This window comes from Gopherus flavomarginatus, chromosome 1, assembly GCF_025201925.1.
Source record: "Gopherus flavomarginatus isolate rGopFla2 chromosome 1, rGopFla2.mat.asm, whole genome shotgun sequence".
In the NCBI taxonomy this organism is placed as follows: domain Eukaryota; kingdom Metazoa; phylum Chordata; order Testudines; family Testudinidae; genus Gopherus; species Gopherus flavomarginatus.
Window position 1 is genome coordinate 100,360,299 of NC_066617.1, and position 19,225 is coordinate 100,379,523.

Here is a 19,225-nt window from a genome sequence, read left to right on the forward strand (position 1 = left end):
TTGGACCACTTCTTAAAAGTGGTTGGGCCCTGGCCCCCCCTGGCTCTACCGCCTGTGGAACGCTGAGCAAATGTAAAAACCTTGCCCCCCAGCCCTCCGTAATTAGTGCCACTGGGAGGGATGTGGGTAGTTATGTTCAGAAGTGCTGTGCCGAGTCTTCATTTATTCACTCTAATTTAAGGTTTTGCATGCCAGTCATACCGTTTAATGTTTTTAGGTCTCTTTCTATAAGTCTATAATACATAGCTAAACTATTGTTGTATGTAAAGTAAATAAGGTTTTTAAAATGTTTAAAAAGCTTCATTTAAAATTAAATTAAAATGCAGAGCCCCTCGGACCGGTGGCCAGGACCCGGACAGTGTGCGTGCCACTGAAAATCAGCTTGTGTGCCGCCTTCGGCACCCATGCCATAAGTTGCCTACCCCTGAGTTATACTGTCTTATTGTTCTGTTTGGATAGGCCTAGCACAATGGGCTCCTAGTCCATGACGGGGGTTCCTAGGTAATATTACAATACAAATAATAATAATTAAACATAACATTGCTTGTGTGGATATGTTTGATCAACAGGGTAGTTTCTCTACAGTTGCTGCATTTTTGTGTGCGATGTCAGTTGTTTCCCATCAGCTTCTGTGTGTGTGTGTGAGAGAGAGACAGAGAGATGAGTAGGCTGCCAGAAGCTGTTGTACGTGTGTTTATATTTGTGCATAGCTGCTGGTTTCACTCCAGCTGTTGTTTGTGTGCATGTGTGTGATGGGAGAAGATGTGAACAGTTTCTCTGCAGCTGCGTTTAAGGGACTTGGACCATTTCCCTTCCATTGTTGCATGTGTGTGTTTGGGTGAAGGACATGAGGAGTTTTTTTGCAGCTGTTGTGTCTGTCTGTGTGTGTTTGTGTCTCAGAGAGTGGACAGTTTTTCTACACTGTGGTGTTTGTGAATGCGAGAAACAGAACTATCTTCCTTTCTTCTGTTGCATATATCTAGGTGTGGAAGGGCAGGGGGTTGGAGGCAGGCATTATTTCTCTACACCACTTGTGTGTCTGTTTCTGTGACAGAGATATGATGATTTCCCTGCAGCTGTTGGCTTGTGTGTATGGGGAATGATAGTGTCTCAGCAGCTATGTATGTGCATGTGTGTGATTGTGTGAGGGGAGGGATGTGAGGGGAGCTGTTGCACGTGTGCAAGGGGAGGGGATAGTTTCCTAGCAGCTGTTGCATGTGTGTGATTGTCTGAGGGGAGGGGTGTAGCTCCCCAGCAACTGTTGCATGTTGTGATGCTATGTATATGTGGGTAGCTCCCTAGCAGCTGTTGCATGTGTGCGATCGTGTGAGGGGAGAGGTGTAGCTCCCCAGCGGCTGTTGCATGTGTGTGTTTTAACATCGCTAAGGGAGGCCCACCCCCTTACCTGTGTGCACCGGAGCCGTGGCTGGGAAGGCGGTGGAGCCTGGGCGCTAGCTCCATGGGAGACAGAGCTTCACTTGTCACAGCCTCCCCAGCTGGGAGCAGCAGCATCGCCTCTCGCCCCAGAGCCCGGGCCGAATTAATCACTGGCGGTTTAAATGCCACTACAGCCCCTTCTGCCTGGTGCTCCCGGTGATGCAGCTGCAGCGGCGGCGAATCCTCCGCCTGTCTCTGCCCGCCCCGGCTTCAGCCTCCGTCTCCGCCCGGCCGGGGGGCCGTGAGCCCGGCCGCTGGGCCTCGGGGCAATGAAGCAGCTGGGGGAGAGGGGAACCCACCGTGCAACGGGGTGAGGCCGGGGGAGGGGGCCCCCGCGCGCATACACACACACACACACACACACACACGAGACGCGCGCGCGCGGCGGGAGCGCCAGCCCTTGCACTAGCGATCATCGGAGCCAAGAGGGGGCTGAGAGTCTCCCCGCGGGATCGGCAGGTATGTGTCTCGCTCGGCGGCGGCTGTGCATGCCCCGTGGGGCTGGCTCCCGCCCCGGCTCTTCTTGTCGCCCCTTGTCTTCCAGCCAGGTTAGAGAGAGAAGGATCAAACCCGCCTCTGCATCTCTCCCTCCCCCCTCCAATCTCCCCGGTCTCTCTCCAGGGCTGTAGCTGCTTTGGGGCCAGGTGGAAGCAGGGCAGAGGCTCCGAGGGGCTGGCCGGCCGGATGAAGCACATGTGACGAGGGGAGGGAGCGTTGCCTTGCATGCCAGTGGTCTCTCTGTGCCGGGGGGTCGTGAATAGCTGCGGAGCCGGCGGCGTGCAGTTGGGGTCGGCTGGATTGCTCCGTTGCAACCCCTGCAGGAGCAGGAGGGGTAGGTTTATTTTTTTGCTGGCAACTATAGTGGCAAAAGGGAGATTGTGTGTCGTCCCCCCTTCCTCCAGCCTCTGTGGCTTTGCAAACTTTGGCGGGGGTTCTTTGCAGAGGCAGGAGTGCGTGGGTAGCGGGGGTATGTTTTGCGTGGGTGGGTGGGTGGGCAAAGTCAGACTCCTGCTCTCCCTGCCTCCCCCGTGCTCTGCTGGCAGGCTCCCCGGGAATGTGTGGTGTGTGCCTGCAGCTGGCCAGCGCTACAAGGGGCCAGTCCAGAGAGCCGGGTGCCTGCGTGTGCGCTGGGAACAGATTTATCGCACCCGAGAAAGTGTGCCCACATTTGTATGCGTCAGCAGCCCCCTGCTTTGGAGCACAGGGTGCAGGGAGGAGAATCTGAACAAGGGGGACCAGACGCATCCCATTGTCATCCCAGGACAGACAGTGGAGCGGCTGGAGAGCAGCAGAGATCTGCTGGTGCTGCAGCAGCCGACATGCTTGAGAGGTGCTGTCTGTGCGTCTGCTTCTGTGTGCGCGTGTGGCCGCCGTGCACATGCGTGTCAGCATGCATGCAGGCATGCGCGCCCCGGGATGTGTATGCGTTCTCCTGTGTGTGCACGTGTGTGTGTGTGAGTGCACATGGGTGCCTGCTGCAGGTCGGAGAGCGTGCACATGCATGCACGTGCGGGTGGGACTTGGAAGCGCTGAATGGTTCATTCAGTATTCACTCCTTCCCCCGCGAGGCCAGGGTGCTGAGCGGGGCTCTGGGGCGGTCGGACCCATACCCGGGGGGCTCGCCTGCGCCGCGCTGTGTCACGCCCGGGGCGGGGGTGGGATCGCAGGGGAGCGGAGCCCCCACCGCCTGGGCGTGCTGCTGCCACCGAGGCGCTCTGTGCTGAGCAGCCCCCGCCCTTATGGGTCCGGGGGAGGTGCAGCCTCCCAGCAGTGCTAATGCAACAGCCCGGGAAAGCTTTATTTGCATGAAACATGCGTTGTTAATCTATTTAAATACCGCCGCCCCCAACCTCCCTCCGCCGCCCCCTCCCTGTTTGCACAGCAGGAAGGCACAGGCAGGAGACGGCGAAGGCAGCGATGCGGGAGGGGTGAGCCCCGCATCAAACAGATTGCCCGCTATGTGCCTCCGCATGCAAGGCAGCAGCTCTACAAGGGTGCAAACCTGGGGACTGGGGGCCCTGCCCAACAGCTAAGGCTCCATAGGCAGGGCTGTGTTTGTGGCCCTCACCCCATGGTGGCAGGAGGGGGTGGGTGAGAAGACCTCTTCAGGCACTCTGGGCATGGGATCCACCTGCCAAAGAGCAAGGCTGATTCTGGGTTGGTTATTGGAATCCAGTTTGTGTCATGCAGCGTGGATTGTGGGATGGGATTAAAACAAGAAGACTTAATTTCACATACATAAACTGATCAAATGAGGATAGAAATTAGAGGGGCGAAAAGTGGCTTAAATTCCTCTCTCCCGCTTGCTGTTTGCTCCATTAATGGATGCAGCCTGGAGCATGCCATGGAAGATCTTAGAGGCCATGCCAAAGCCCGTTCAAGCAGGCGAGATCTTAGCAGTCTCATCAAAACTAGTTTAGGCTCAAAAGACCTTAATGGCCATATCAGAGCCTTTTCAGCCATGAAAAATCATAGCAGCTGCACAGAGGCCTGTTTAGATCCTCGAAAGCTCCAGTAGATCCTAGCAGCTGGGTCAGAGCCAGGTTAACTCAGGGAAGCACATCACACCATCATCTGACAAAAGACATACCACAGCAGTGCCTCATTTTAGACAAGAACCTGGCCCATTGTAGACCACGTGGCTGTGTGGGGTTGGGGTGCTACAGCAATCGCATATGGAAAGGTGTTGGTGCCATTTGCCCAGGGAGCAGTCCCCATTGCATTCAGTGTGAGTGGTTTTGTTTCCTTTTTCAAAAGAACAAAAGCACTCGCCAGGATGACAGGATGTCCTCAGTGCTGGCAGAAAACCAGGGGAGTGCTATCCCTCAGACATATCCTTCAGTTTCTACAGCTGAGATAAAATCTCCCTGGCCAGCCCCAGCCAGGGTCTCCGCTGTTTTGAAATTCTCTGGATGGTCATGGTTTTCTTGGGTTTGGCCTGCAGTCTTACAGCCAATCAGGGAATCTCAGTTTCACATGAGGCTTTGCAACTAAGTGACATAGCCTCAATTGGTGATGATGTTGAGTCAGGTCAGAAAGACAGGAATTCTAGCACCACGTTGACTGATGGGGTGTCAAGGAACAAAATATTCTGGGCAGCACATTTCTAGAAAGAAGGTGTTTATAGAATGGCTTGTGTTGGGCTGAAAGGCAAGAGTTCAAAGGTGGGGGACCAGGTTGAAGGTCAGTGACCCTCCTCCTTCCAGAGGTGATCTGGTGGGAGAGCTTTCCTACTTTCATGAAACAGGATTAATGCTGTACATACTGACAAAGAAGAGCCAGGTGTGCTACTTTGGCAGCATTGGTGTCACAGGAATGACATCAACGGTAGGATAGTGAGTTGGGAGCTTCAGGAGAAGGATGGTCTTGTGGTTATGGGCATTGCACTAGGCTTCAGAAGACCTGAGCTTAATTCTCACTTCTACCACATACTCCTTGGGTGATGGTAGGCATGTCATTTACAGTAGAGCCTCAGAGTTACGAACACTCAGGGAAGGAAGGTTGTTTATAACTCCGAATTGTTCATAACACAGAACAAAATGTTATGATTGTTCTTTCAAAAGTTTACAATTGAACATTGACTTAATACAGCTTGGAAACTTTACTATGCAGAAGAAAAATTCTGCTTTTAACCATCTTAAAATGAAACAAGCATAGAAATAGTTTCCCTACCTTGTCAAATCCTTTTTTTAAATTTTTCCTTTTTTTTTTTTGGGTAGCTTATATTTAACACACTATTGTCCTTTTGTTTTCATTGTTTGTTTGTTTTTTTGGTCTCTGCTGCCTGATTGCCTACTTCCAGTTCCAAATGAGGAGTGTGGTTGACTTCTCAGTTCATAACTCTGGTGTTTGTAACTCTGAGGTTCTACTGTAGTTTATCTGTGCCTCGGTTCCTTGTTTGTAAGATGAAAATTAGCATTCTTGCCTACCTCATGAGTCACGGGGTTTAGGAGTTGCCCACATCCTAGAGTGAGGAGAACTATAAAAATACACGGGACATGGAATCCATAAAATAATTTTCTAATACTGAGGAGATTGGCTTTATGTGCTCCACACATACCAGTCAACAGAAACTCAAAGACAATGAGATCTCTACCTGGCTGATGTATGGAGGAGGGATGGCTACTTTGGGGTGCCTTGGGCCCAAGGTATTTTAGGGGGAAACAAGTTGATCAACCATTAGGCTGAGGTTAATGACCTTAGGGTTTACACTGGGGTCATCAGTACTCACACAGGTAACTAATACTCACAGGTGGCCCTGGGTTGGGAAGGTATTGTTGCTAAATAGCACTCTCTATATAGAATGGTATCCGATACCGTGGTGGTGAATACGGTGTGAAAACCCAGATTTATCTATTTAGCCACACCTTGCATAATCTAATATGTTGATAAACTGAGTCCAAAGACCCCTCCATCCCAGTCTCCAGCTAGTGATGGGGAATGTATCTCCTACTGTTGGGCTCTGCCTCAGGCCCAGTGAGTCTTGTCCGGCCATGCTGAAATCTGAAGGATCTCAGGTATTCTGAGAACTTAGGTCAAGAAGAATCTTTGTTGAACCTATAGAAAAGCACAAGCTTCCCAGGGTTGAGAAGAATAGTTGTTTTGAGGTCAGGGTTCTGATAGGAGAGATTTTGTCCAGAGGGGAGTGGATGGGTTCATCTTAGGAAAGCACTTGGTGAGCTTTGAGTTAATGCGTCTATATAAATGCAAGTTACCGTTATCGGCATTATTATGTCTCTGCTGTTGGGTACCAATGCAGAAGCGGAGCAGTGACCATTCACTGCACATACATATATTGTCTCGTTCTCTGGCACGTCTGTGGGCATTTGCTTTTGGTGGGTGGCTCGTCCTGTGGGTGAGATTTGAGGGCTGGGAGTAAGAATACCTGGGTCCTATTCCTGGCTTTACCCCTGCTGTCCTTTGTGAGCTTTGGCAAGTCACATCATCGCTCCGTGCCTCAGTTTCCATAGCTGTAATATAGGCCTAACGTTCACATATTGTACTTCATTAACCACTATTGGTACAAGCTAATGTTTATGAAGTGCTTTGAGATCATTGGATGGAAGATGCTCTAGACATACAAACTCTTACCCTGATTGTGTCCGCTTGGCTAACTGGGATATGTCAGGGCTCACCTCAGCTCTTTCTATGGCTTGTGTGCTGGGACTCTGTTAGTCTTTGGGGTATCTGAGGTCCTCTCTCCTGGATGAACTAAGTGAGCTACTCTTTGTGCTGGGACATGTGTGTGAACCACTGCTCCCTCCTAGACTTGATCGGCCTTGCCCAGGTATATATCAACTCCCTTTCCTGTCAGAGCTCCTGTTCTGCTTCTTTAACTCCCTGGGCAGAGTGTTTGTGCTTCAAAAGATAAAGCTCTTGAATTCTATTCCCTAGTGCCAGCTGTATGTAATGAGCTAGCTCTCATGGTGTCTGTATATGACAACATCCACAGACGACATGCCCTGGAGCAAGCGGCTAATAGTTCCTCTCTGCACTGCTCTAGTGAGACCTGCCTAGAAAACAGCGCTCAGTCCTGGGTGCTTAGCTAGCAGAAGGATGTTGACAAATTGGAGTGAATTCAGAGAAGATCCAGAAAAATGATGAAGGGGCTGGAGGGACTAATTTATGAGTAAAGATTAAATATGTAGAGCTTGGCTAACCGATGGCACAATAACAGGCTGCACACAGTGAAGAGGTGGAAACACCAAGGAGGGAGAGGAATTGTTTAAGGTGGCACAAGACGGTATAAATTGGAATAATGAGATGAAACTGAGCAAAGGGAAAAATTTCAGCTGGCTGTCAGGAAACACTTCCTGCCGTGAGGCTCGATTAGGCTATGGAAGGGTCGTCTCCTAAGGGGAGTGTTGGAGACGTGATCGCTTAGGGCAATTAAAGATAGGCAGGTGAAAAATACTGCGAGGAACAATCCTGCCTTGGCTGGGAGTCAGGAGGATGTGACTTAAGAGGCCTTTTCTGTCTCTAATTTCTGCATAATCTTGTGCTTTAGCTGACTGCGTTTTTCATTTTATTGCGTTTCTGTCTCACTGCTGGGGAAAACTGCAGACATGGTTGAAAAAGCCAAGGGAGCCCAGAGGAGAGGGGACCTGTCCCATTTTAGACTGAGCCTGCAAGGGGGGGTAAGGTCCCCACTCCCAGGTGTTCTAGAAACATGGTATGGGAAGTGGCCTCATAGGGAGGGGAGGGATGGTCTGTGGTCAGATGGGAACTCTGTCATAAAAAACTTGCTAGAATAATCTAGGTTTGAAGGACAATTTCAGGGGGACCAGCCCCCCTCCCTGTCACAGACAGTCCATCACCAGGACAGCGGGGTCAAGGAGATCAGCTCCCCAGTTACAGAGCAGGACAATGGGGTCAGATATCAAAAGGATTAGCTGTGAGATGCTAATAGTGTAGCAGTGGGTTAGAAGTCCAGGAAGGTTGAAGGGACTTCAGAGGGATTAGCTCTGTCACAGACAATCTAGCAAGGGGACAACATGTTCAGTGAGTGGGAATGAGGATTTGAGGGGGATTAGGTTTTAGTCACAGACAGACAGGCACCAGGACAGCGCCCTTGGGGATGGGAGGTAAGGTGTCGGGGAAATTAACTCCATCCCACAGACACTCTCCCTAAGAGGGTTCTGGGGCAGGGAAGGTGTGACGTGGACATCCATTTGTGGTTCAGTACAGTGTGTCAGCAACTCTTGTCAGGCCTGACATACTCATTACACCTCATACACTGGAGTCATACTACTTATTTAAAAGGTGACTTGTAATATATTGTGTAAAATATAATAACACACTGGTCATTAATGTCACTGTGCAATGTTTGTAACACCTCAGTAGGTGTAATTATGGATACTCGCTGCTATTCTGTCCTGGAGACTGCAAACAGACAAAGGTGATAACACAGATTTCTTCTATATAAAAGGCAAAGGAAATATGGTGGCAGATGCCCTCTCTAGGAAAGACCTTCTGCATGTGGTCAACCAGTGGCTAACCCTCCTGCAGCTTTGTATGGGGGGAGGTGTGACCTTAAGAGCATCCCAATGCCATAGGGCAAGGGGCTCACTGGTATCAAGTGATAGGTTTCAGATGGCCTGACCATTTCAGTGTACTCCAACTCACTGTGGTTATAATCTGTATCTAAAGGATGTCAGGCAAGATATCACTGGAAAACTAACAACTCACTGATCGTTAATATTCTTGCATGATGTATACACGAGGTGTGTACAAAAAGTTATGAATAGGCCCTAGATTTATATTCTTAAAAGATGTTTGGCAAGCAGTGAGTAAGCACATTAAACAAAGTGATGTGCAGTTGGTTCTCTGACCAGCCGGAACTTCAGGCAAAGACAGTGAAGGTCTATTTTTTACATATTAGGTAAACAAAGCTATCAAGTCAACAAGTCAGGGAGGAGACGGCATGGCATCTGTGTCCCAGTAGGAGAGAGAAACTTGGCCTGAGTTTTGCTTTTCAGAGACTACGTTACAAAGGTTTACTGATCAGTAAAAACAGGGGGGTTACATCTCAAGTGATGCTGATTGTATACAATATTACTGTATTATAAAAGTGTATAGAGTGAGGTCTTTTTTGAAAGCTAATATCACACTGGTGATTAATATAATTTTGAAATGTGTATGTTAACGCTATCTGAGGAAATATGGATACTTAATGATATTATGCTTTAAAGTCAGTGACCCAAAGGGAGAAATAGATCTCTCAGAGACAGGAGGGATTGAATGTCACAGCTATCTACTCGTCTTCAAAGAAATTAAGCAAGGTGTGGCCAAAAACAATGGAAGAGAATTTAGCAGGGGGATGGGAAGACTGCTTCAGGATGACCTCATACTGTTCTTCCCTTCCTGCGAAGTCAATGAACTTTGAGAGAGATGCTTTCAAAGGTTTACTGGACTATAAAGGGAGGGGTAGAGAACCCCTAGGTTATCCATCACTAGGCAGACACAAGGGAAGAGAGCTCTTCTTACAAGCTGAGAAAGATGGGTCCTTCAGCCAATGGGAGGTTGAAGTTTCTGTAAACTGAATATAGATGAGAAACATGCTTAGGCGAAGCTCTTTCACCTGAGAAGACAAGGGAAACCAGCCTCTTGTTCTTCTGTGGAAGATCCCAACAGAGGGAAAGTCAGCCATGGCTGGGAAAAACAGTGACTGGTGAGAGAAACCATCTTGAACAAAGCCTGTATCTAGCTAGATTAAGTTTTAGACTTTTAGAAGCATGTTTTGTTTTGTTTTACTTGTAACACTTTCTGTCATTCCTTGTGCATGAACTCAGTTAATCCTCTGCCTTTTTTGTTAATATTTTTTTTTATTTTTCTTATAAACCAACTCCCTTGCTGTGTTTAAAGGGAAGGGTGTATTTACCCCAGTTAATAAGCTGTGATGTGCTTTTGTGTCTTCAGAAGAACAAAAGAACCATATTATTTCTCTGAACTGTGCAGGACAGGGCTGGACATTGTAGAGCACATGGTTTTGGGAAGATTCAGGACTGGTAAGGTGTTGGGATTACCTTGCAGGTGGGTAGAGACCAGGGAGCATGAGTGGTTTGTTGCTGGCAGGCTGCTGGATCAGGGCTGCAGCTAGACAGAGACACTCAGGGTGTGACATGCATGTGAATTGCTGACTGTGAACATCCCAGGCAGGGAGTTACAGGGTAAGGGGTGACACAACACCTCACTGGTCTGGACTGCATCCTGAACTCCGTGACAGAAGGTCATCTTTGATAGCAGTTAGTCCTGAGTCACAGTCCAGCTCCAAGATTGCAGGAAGGGATGCCCCTACGGACGCCCCCCATGTGAATTGCTTGTCTTGCCACACCTTGCTGTTCTGGCTGGACCTTTTGTGACATTTATTGTACACAATCAGTTGATCTGACTTCTTATGCTTTTGGGTTCAACCCTCCTGCTCTCCCCTTGGGGAATCTGGAGCCTGAGTTTCACATCTGTCTCTGTCCTGTCCCTGTCATGGGGTCATGTGGAAGATCTCAGACAATTTTGCTTTCTTTGCCCCTTCTGGAATTTGATTCCATTCCTGTGTTAATCTGGTTGTAAAAACCAACTTGTTTCTGCAGTTTCAACTGTTCCTTTCTTGCTCTATTCTGAGTCTGTGATTTCTGCTCTTCTCATTGCTCACTACAAAAGCACGGCATTGTACACTGTCTTTTATTCATGCCAGACCCCAATATGCCAGAGCAGAATTAAATAATAAATAATGGCAGAGAGACATAGGCCTGGGAGAGAAGGAGTGTTTCCAGCTGAGATTTGTTATGATATGGCAGTGAGAAATGGTGAACAGGAGATGCAGAGAAGGCTGTCACGCCAACAGTGCTGGGATTGTGTGAAAGGACAAAGAGGAGGCTGGTATGAGATGAGTGGAAGAAGCAGGGACGGGGCTTTGTGGTCAGTGGAGAGAGTCAAGGTCCATGAGGTGGGATAGAGCAAGACCACAGAGGGCTTTCCAAACAAGGAAGGTGCTTGTGAACTTCATTCTGCGATATACGGGGACCCGAGGGAGTCTCAGACTGTTGTTTCTGCTCCTTTACATGGGTGAGAAGTCCAGCAGTGTGATTCTGCACGTGCAGGAGCCTCGAGAGCGGGACCTGGGGAAGCTAGAGAGAAGAGAGGTCAAAGCCAAGGCCAGAGGCGATGAGGACCTGGATGGCGATTTTAAGGTAGCAACGGACTCACAGGCAAGGCTGTGGAAGTGATGCTAGGCAAATCTGCAGACACGGGAAACAGGAACTTCAGAAGGACACTAATGATTGGAGACAGGAATCAAGGAGGGAGCTAGAGGAGCTGGAGTTGTGTCTGAGAAGGCTCTGAGAGGAGCATGTCTGTCTGTGAGGCACTGAGCATATGGCCCATCTGTGTTTGCTATTAGCAAGTATCTCCAACGACTGGAGATGGGACACTAGATGGGGAGGACACAGAATTACTTCAGAGAATTCTCTCCCAGGTGTCTGGCTGGTGGGTGTTGCTCACATGTTCAGAGTCTAACTGATCGCCATATTTGGGTTAGGAAGGAATTTCCCCCCAGACTTCCGCAGAGACGGGCCTGTAGGCAGAGAGGAGTGCCCTTTGGGAGAGAGCAGATTGCTAAGGAGGGGCAGAACCTGGACGGGAGGAAACCAGGGCTCCAGAGGGGGTCTGGGGGGAATGGAGTGGTCCATGGTGATGGAGGTGAAGGGGTGGGAAGAAGGAGCCAGCAACAGCCTACAGAAGGAAGTCAGCTCTAAGAAGTGAAAGTGGTGTCCAAGCCGTCCAGATTAAGGGCTGAGGATGCTGCTGCATGAGGTGGCTAGAGAGAGAACTACTCTCCCTGGCACTTTGCTGAGAAAGGGAGAATTAGAGATGGGTTACAGAGTGTGTCAGGGTCTAGGGAGAGCTGTGTGGAGAGTCGGGGAAGGGACCAGTTGCAAGCGGGATGCAGAAGGTGGTTGTAATGTAGAGAGCAAGAGAGGGGAGAGGGGACTTAATAATGAGAGAGGGAAGGAGCGGCCCAGGGTGAGGGAGGAGGGGAAGGAGGAAGTAGCAGAGGTGAGCAGCATGGAGAGGTCTGGGGCACAGAAGAGAGCTGCTCTGTCTGTAGCACCTAGTTATATCACAAGACTTTGGAATCACCGCCTTGTGGGGCCTCTGGTTTTTCATTCCCATAATCTCCCCCCTTGTCCTCAGCCCTTGCTCCTCTGGCTGCTCCCCTGGCCCTCTGCCCAGTTTTTGGAGGCCCCATCTGGAGTGCAGCGCCCACCAAGATGGCATGCAGCTGTAGTCTACCCACAACCAACTAGGAGAGTCTCCTGGGTTGTATCCCATCACCTCTCCCAGCAGCCTCCCACTGAGTCAGGGTCACGCTAAGGGCAAACTGGGGGCTGCTCTGCATCATCTCCAGTCTCAGAGACCTCCTGGCTGGGCAGTCTGGTGGGTGGGGGTTTTCCCTTTCCCAGATCCTCTTTGTAGCTGTGTCACGGAGTGTGGGGGAGTCCGGCCCTGCACCCCTCTTCCTGGGACCCACAGTGACTCTCGGCCAGCCAGTACAACAGAAGGTTTATTGGACAACAGGAACACAGGTTACAGCAGAGCTTGCAGGCACAGTCAGGACCCCTCCACCGAGTCCTTCTGGGCTTTCAGGGTGCTTGGATCCTAGCTAGGATACCCTGAATTCCGCCCACACAGCCCCAAGCCCCAAACTCCAACTGCTTCCCTCCTGCCACTCCCTTCCTTTTTCCCCTTCCCGGGCAAAGGTGTTGACCTTTCCCCTCCCTTACCTAGCTCAGGTTACAGGCTCTGGCATCGTCCATCTCCTAAAGTCCTCCCCTGCTCTCCCACTCCCCACACAGACAGTCCCTACTGCATCACATCTCTCCCCCCTTCGAGACTGAACTGAGCGGGGTCACTCTGCCCAGTGACCTGGGGAAGTTCAGGGTCCCCTCTCCGGGACAACGCATCCGCTGTCAGGTTGGCACTTCCCTTCACATGGACCACGTCCATGTCATAGTCCTGCAGGAGCAGGCTCCACCTCAGGAGCTTGGCGTTGGCTCCTTTCATCTGGTGCAGCCAGGTCAGGGGAGAGTGGTCGGTGTACACGGTGAAGTGTCGCCCAAAGAGATATGGCTCTAGCTTCTTAAGGGCCCACACCATGGCCAGGCATTCCTTCTCGATGGCCGCGTAGCTTTGTTCCCGGGGTAGCAGCTTCTTACTCAGGTACACGATAGGGTGTCTCTCCCCCTTTTCATCCTCCTGCATTAACACCGCCCCCAGTCCCGTGTCTGAGGCATCGGTGAACACCATAAAGGGTTTGTCAAAATCTGGGTTTGCCAGAACTGGGTCGCTAACCAGAGCCTCCTTCAGCGCCCGGAAAGCCTCCTGGCACTGCTCAGTCCAGATCACCTTGTCTGGCTTCCCCTTTTTGCACAGTTCAGTGATGGGGCCGGCTATGGCACTGAAGTGGGGCACGAACCTTCGATAGTACCCCGCCATCCCAATAAAGGCCTGGACCTGTTTTTTGGTTTGGGGAGCAGGCCAGTCTCTGATCACCTCCACCTTGGCTGGTTCCGGCTTCAGGCAGCCGCTCCCCACCCGATGGCCCAGGTAAGATACTTCAGCCATCCCCACCTTGCACTTCTCAGCCTTTACTGTTAACCCAGCCTTCCGGAGTCGGTCCAGGACTTGTTTAACCTGGGACACGTGGTCCTCCCAGGTCTGGCTGAAGACGCAGATGTCGTCAATATACGCCACGGCAAAACTCTCCATCCCCCTCAGTAGCTGATCCACCAGGCGCTGGAAGGTGGCCGGCGCTCCCTTGAGGCCGAAGGGCAGGGTCAAAAACTCATAGAGCCCCAGAGGGGTGATAAAGGCCGATTTCAGCCTGGCATCTGCGTCCAGCGGCACTTGCCAGTAGCCTTTGGTAAGATCCATAGTGGTGAGGTACCGTGCACCTCCCAGCTTGTCTAGGAGCTCGTCAGGCCTGGGCATAGGGTAGGCATCAGATACGGTGATGGCATTGAGCTTTCGATAGTCCACACAGAACCGGATTGACCCATCCTTCTTGGGAACCAGCACTACTGGCGAGGCCCAAGGGCTGGAAGACGGCTGGATCACCCCCAAAGCCAGCATGTCCCTGACCTCTCTTTCAAGATCCTGGGCAGTTTTACCAGTGACCCGAAAAGGGGAGCATCTTATAGGGGGGTGTGACCCCGTCTCCACCCGGTGGACAGTCAAATTAGTGCGTCCAGGCTGGTTGGAAAACAGCTGTCGGTATAGATGCAGCACCCCTCTGATCTCAGCGTGCTGGCCCGGGGTCAGTTGCTCAGAGAGGGGAATCGCCTCCAGGGGGGAACCAGCTTTTGTCCCAGGGAATAGATCCACTAAGGGGTCATCTCCCTGCCCCTCCCAATGTCCACACACGGCCAACACCACATTCCCCCTGTCATAGTATGGTTTCATCATGTTCACATGGTACACCCGACGGTGATGTGCCCGGTTTGACAGCTCCACCACATAGTTTACCTCATTCAGTTGCTTGATAACCTTGAAGGGCCCTTCCCAGGCGGCCTGGAGTTTGTTTCTCCTCACGGGGATAAGAACCATCACCTGATCCCCGGTGGCGAAGGCACGGGCTCGTGCTGTGCGGTCATACCAGACCTTCTGCCTCCTCTGGGCTCGGGCCAGATTCTCCCTGGCCAGGCCCATGAGCTCAGCCAGTCTTTCCCGGAAGGTCAGGACATACTCCACCACTGACTCTCCCTCGGGAGAGGCCTTCCCCTCCCATTCGTCCCTCATCAGGTCTAGGGGCCCCCTCACCCGCCTTCCATACAACAGTTCGAAAGGTGAAAACCCGGTAGATTCCTGGGGTACCTCCTGTACGCAAACAGCAGGTGAGGTAAGTACTTGTCCCAATCTTGCGGATGCTGGTTCATAAATGTTTTTAGCATCATCTTCAGCGTCCCGTTGAACCTTTCTACCAGCCCGTTGGACTGGGGGTGATACGCTGAGGCCCAGTTGTGCTGGACCCCACATTTCTGCCATAAGGACCGGAGCAGGGCCGACATGAAGTTGGACCCCTGGTCCGTTAAGACCTCCTTGGGGAACCCCACCCGGCTGAAAATTGTCAGCAGCGCATCTGCCACTGTGTCTGCTTCGATAGAGGACAAGGCCACCGCCTCGGGGTAGCGAGTGGCAAAATCCACCACCACCAGGATGTATTTCTTCCCTGACCGGGTCATCTTGCTGAGAGGTCCCACTATGTCCATGGCCACCTTCTGGAAAGGTTCTTCTATGATGGGTAAAGGCCTCAAAGCCGCTTTCCCCTTGTCCCGGGCCTTCCCCACCCTCTGGCAGGGGTCACAGGATTGGCAGTACTGTCGGACATGGGTAAAGACCCCAGGCCAGTAAAAGTTCTGTAGCAGCCTCTGCCTGGTGCGCCGGATTCCCTGGTGCCCTGCGAGAGGGATGTCATGGGCCAGGTACAACAGCTTGTGACGGAACTTCTGGGGAACCACCAGCTGCCTCCTGATCCCCCATGACTCTACTTCCCCTGGGGGAGCCCATTCTCGGTACAGGAACCCCTTCTCCCACAGGAACCTCTCCTTGCAACCTCTCCTCATGGTCTGTACCGCACTAAGGTCAGCCCGGTCCCTGTGCTTCCGCAAGGAGGGATCTTTCTGCAACTCGGCCTGGAACTCAGCAGCTGGGACAGGAATGGGGACCGGCTCTCTCTTGCTGGCTGGGTCTGAGGCCGCAGCCTCTCTGCACCGTGCCCCTGGGCGTTCCCCGCTCCCTGAGTTAGGGTCCTGCACCTCAGGTCGAGTACCTTCCCCGTTTTCGGGGTGCAGTGCCATTTGCCGACTCTGACTACGAGTCACGACCAGGGCACTCTGGGTGTTACTAGGCCAGTCCTCAAGGTCCCCTCCCATTAACACGTCAGTGGGCAAATATTGGTGTACCCCCACATCTTTGGGGCCCTCCTTGGCCCCCCATTTCAGGTGTACCCTTGCCACGGGTACCTTGAATGGGGTCCCGCCCACACCCATCAGGGTCAGGTAGGTGTCGGGCACCATCCGATCTGAGGCCACCACCTCGGGCCGGGCCAGCGTCACCTCTGCGCCCGTGTCCCAGTACCCAGTGACCTTCCTCCCATCCACTTCCAGGGAAACAATGCACTCTTTCCGGAGGGGCAGCCCCGCGCCCACCCGGTAAACCAAAAACCCGGAACCGGGAGCATCCATAGGTGGTATGTTGCCAACCCCCCTTTCCTGGGAATGTAGCCCCTCCTCCGATTGGGTTTTTACCCAGTCCACCCTCTGCGGGTTGGGTCTGCTTGGTCTGTCCCTGAGCTTGGGGCACTGGGCCCGTATGTGACCTCGTTGGCCACAGCGATAGCAGCCCATATCTCGTGGGTCCCCTTGAGTGGGTCGGAGGGACCTGCCGCTGGATGTTCCCCTTTTGGGGGGGTTCTCCATAGGCCCCCTTTGGGAGGTCCCATGTTGACTCTCTCTCTGCGTTGAGGCAGGCCTGCTCCTTCGAGACTCCTCCCTGCCATCCCCTGCCCGACTGTCCACAAATTGGTCAGCCAGCTGGCCTGCATGCTGCGGGTTCTCCGGCTTCTGGTCCATCAACCACAGCCTCAGGTCGGACGGGCACTGCTCGTACAGGTGCTCCAGTATGAATAGGTCAAGCAGGTCCTCTTTAGTTTGGGCCCCAGCTGTCCACTTGCGGGCATACCCCTGCGCCCGGTTGACCAGTTGTAGGTATGTGACCTCACGGGTTTTACGCTGGCTCCGGAACTTTTTCCGGTACATCTCAGGAGTCAGCCCAAACTCGCGGAGCAGGGCCTGTTTGAACAGTTCATAGTCCCCTGCCTCCGCCCCTTTCAGTCGGCTGTACACCTCCACGGCTGTGGAGTCCAGTAAGGGGGTGAGAACTGCAATCCTGTCTGCAGGGTCAACCCTGTGCAGCTCGCAGGCATTCTCAAAGGCCGTCAGGAAGGTATCTATGTCCTCCCCCTCCTTACGCCGGGGCAGCAAGTGCTTATCAAAGCTCTTTGTAGGCTTGGGTCCCCCCTCACTCACCGCAGCCGGGGCCTCACTGCTCCTCAGCCGGGCCAGGTCCAGCTCATGTTTACGCTGTTTCTCCTTCTCCTCCCACTCACGCTGGCGCTGGTTCTCCTCATGTTTACGCTGGTTCTCCTCATGTTTACGCTGGTTCTCCTCATGTTCACGCTGTTTCGCCTTCTCCTCCAGCTCTCGCCTCTTTAACTCGAGCTCCTCCCGTCTCAGCTCCCTTTCATATTCCAGCCGCATCCGCTCCACGGATGCCGAGCGTTGCCGGGAGGATCCCCTGCTGGGGGTGGGCTTCGCCGGGCAGATCCCCTGCTGGCCGGGGGTGTCACGGTGCCCTCGGTATACACTGGGCTCCTCCCCGCCCTTCCTCTACGCCTAGGAAGGGGGGGTCTCGGGAAGCCCTCGTCCGCCGGCTGACCACTCCCAGCGGGGACAGACACTGGTGCCTGCGCTGCATCTGCTCGGCTGCTTCCCTCAGAGACAGGGCTCCGTTCATTCATGCGGTCTCCCTGCTCCAGCTGTGCAATCAGCTGGTCCTTGCTGAGCCTCCCTGGGTGCAGCCCCCTCTGCTTGCATAGCTCCACCAGGTCACACTTGCGCCGCTTGGCATACATCTTCCTGCTGACCACTCACAGGCCGGGGTGCTCGCCGCTCCCCACGGTTTCCAGGGGGACCCCTAGTGCACCAGCCCTTCTTGAGGTCACCACCTCTCTGCCAGGGTCGAGCTGCAGACTCCTCCGCCCCTGGGACCGCTCGCTGCAATCCCCCGGGGGACCCTGTTACTGCAAAGTCCTTCTCACTGGGCACACACTCCCAGGGGTTAACCACCCCTTCGTTTTACTGCTCCCCAGTCACTTACTGCAGGAAGCGCCGTCCACGGGGTGCAGTATCTCCCGCCGCTGCCACCAGTTGTCACGGAGTGTGGGGGAGTCCGGCCCTGCACCCCTCTTCCTGGGACCCACAGTGACTCTCGGCCAGCCAGTACAACAGAAGGTTTATTGGACAACAGGAACACAGGTTACAGCAGAGCTTGCAGGCACAGTCAGGACCCCTCCACCGAGTCCTTCTGGGCTTTCAGGGTGCTTGGATCCTAGCTAGGATACCCTGAATTCCGCCCACACAGCCCCAAGCCCCAAACTCCAACTGCTTCCCTCCTGCCACTCCCTTCCTTTTTCCCCTTCCCGGGCAAAGGTGTTGACCTTTCCCCTCCCTTACCTAGCTCAGGTTACAGGCTCTGGCATCGTCCATCTCCTAAAGTCCTCCCCTGCTCTCCCACTCCCCACACAGACAGTCCCTACTGCATCACAAGCTGTCAGGATAAAAGGCAACTTTTCAGGTAGACTCAAGCAAGGAGGAGGGTGGTGAGGACAGTCACCTGCAGCATGTGCTTGTCGTGTAGGTGAGGGGCACGAGGGAAGGAGAGGGAGTTTGGTGTGAAAAACTAGGTCCCTGAAATTTTCCACAGCCCTACCATTGGTACTATTATGTCTGCTGGAGATACCTAGGGTGGGAGAGGCTGGACAGGAGATAATCCCCGCAGTACACTCCGTGTATCTCAGTCCCTCCTTCCCCGCTTCTGTCTCTTTTTCTCCTACGCCTCACTCGCTCTCCACTCTCCTTTTCCCTCTCTCTTCTGTGCTCTCTCCCCTCCCTCTGTCTTCTCCACCCCCACTCTCTCACCTAAAGCCAGCGGAGCCATGTGTCTCTGTTTGTTTTCCTTAATCCCTATTATGGACTATTGACAGATCCCACTGTAATGTTTGAAATCAAAGCCTTTATCTTGAGTTGCACCAGGTCAGGAAAACATCTTAGGGCAGGAGTGGCTTTTCCATCTCCACCTCAAAGGAACTTAAAAATGGCTCAACAGGATTAGAGAAGAAAGATTGCAAGAAATGGCTTTGGCTGGCTGGCCTGAGGGGTGAGTGCTCTGCACTGCCTTGTGGGAGAGCTAGGTCCATGTCGTGGCTTCGTCAGCCCCGGGACCATCCGGGGCCTGGGAATGCTGCAGGGAGCAGACCTGTGCTAAATATCACTGCCGTATGTGAGAGGGACTATAACTAGCTTCCACCACGGCAAGGCACGTAGTGCAGACTGTTGCTTCAGGGCCTGATCCAAAGCCCATTGGGAACCTTTCTATTCAAGTGAGCGTTGGATTAGGCTCCAAGTCTCTGTCTCTGCATTTATGGGTGCTAGCGGTCAGGGAAAGAAGAATGGGG

General features: G+C 52.7%; 1 protein-coding gene across 4 annotated transcripts in view; it reads left to right on the top strand.

The window, feature by feature from the left end:
- The first annotated feature begins 1,776 nt into the window (after positions 1-1,776).
- Positions 1,777-19,225, top strand: part of ELFN2 (extracellular leucine rich repeat and fibronectin type III domain containing 2) — a 60,459-nt gene continuing 43,010 nt past the window's right edge. For 2 of the 4 annotated variants that reach the window (XM_050926338.1, XM_050926355.1), the window contains exons 1-2: positions 1,777-1,896; positions 2,059-2,269. The gene's annotated coding sequence lies outside the window, so the exon portion shown is untranslated. The remainder of the gene's footprint in view (positions 1,897-2,058; positions 2,270-19,225) is intronic. The other 2 variants (XM_050926328.1, XM_050926364.1) reach the window with 1 other exon arrangement.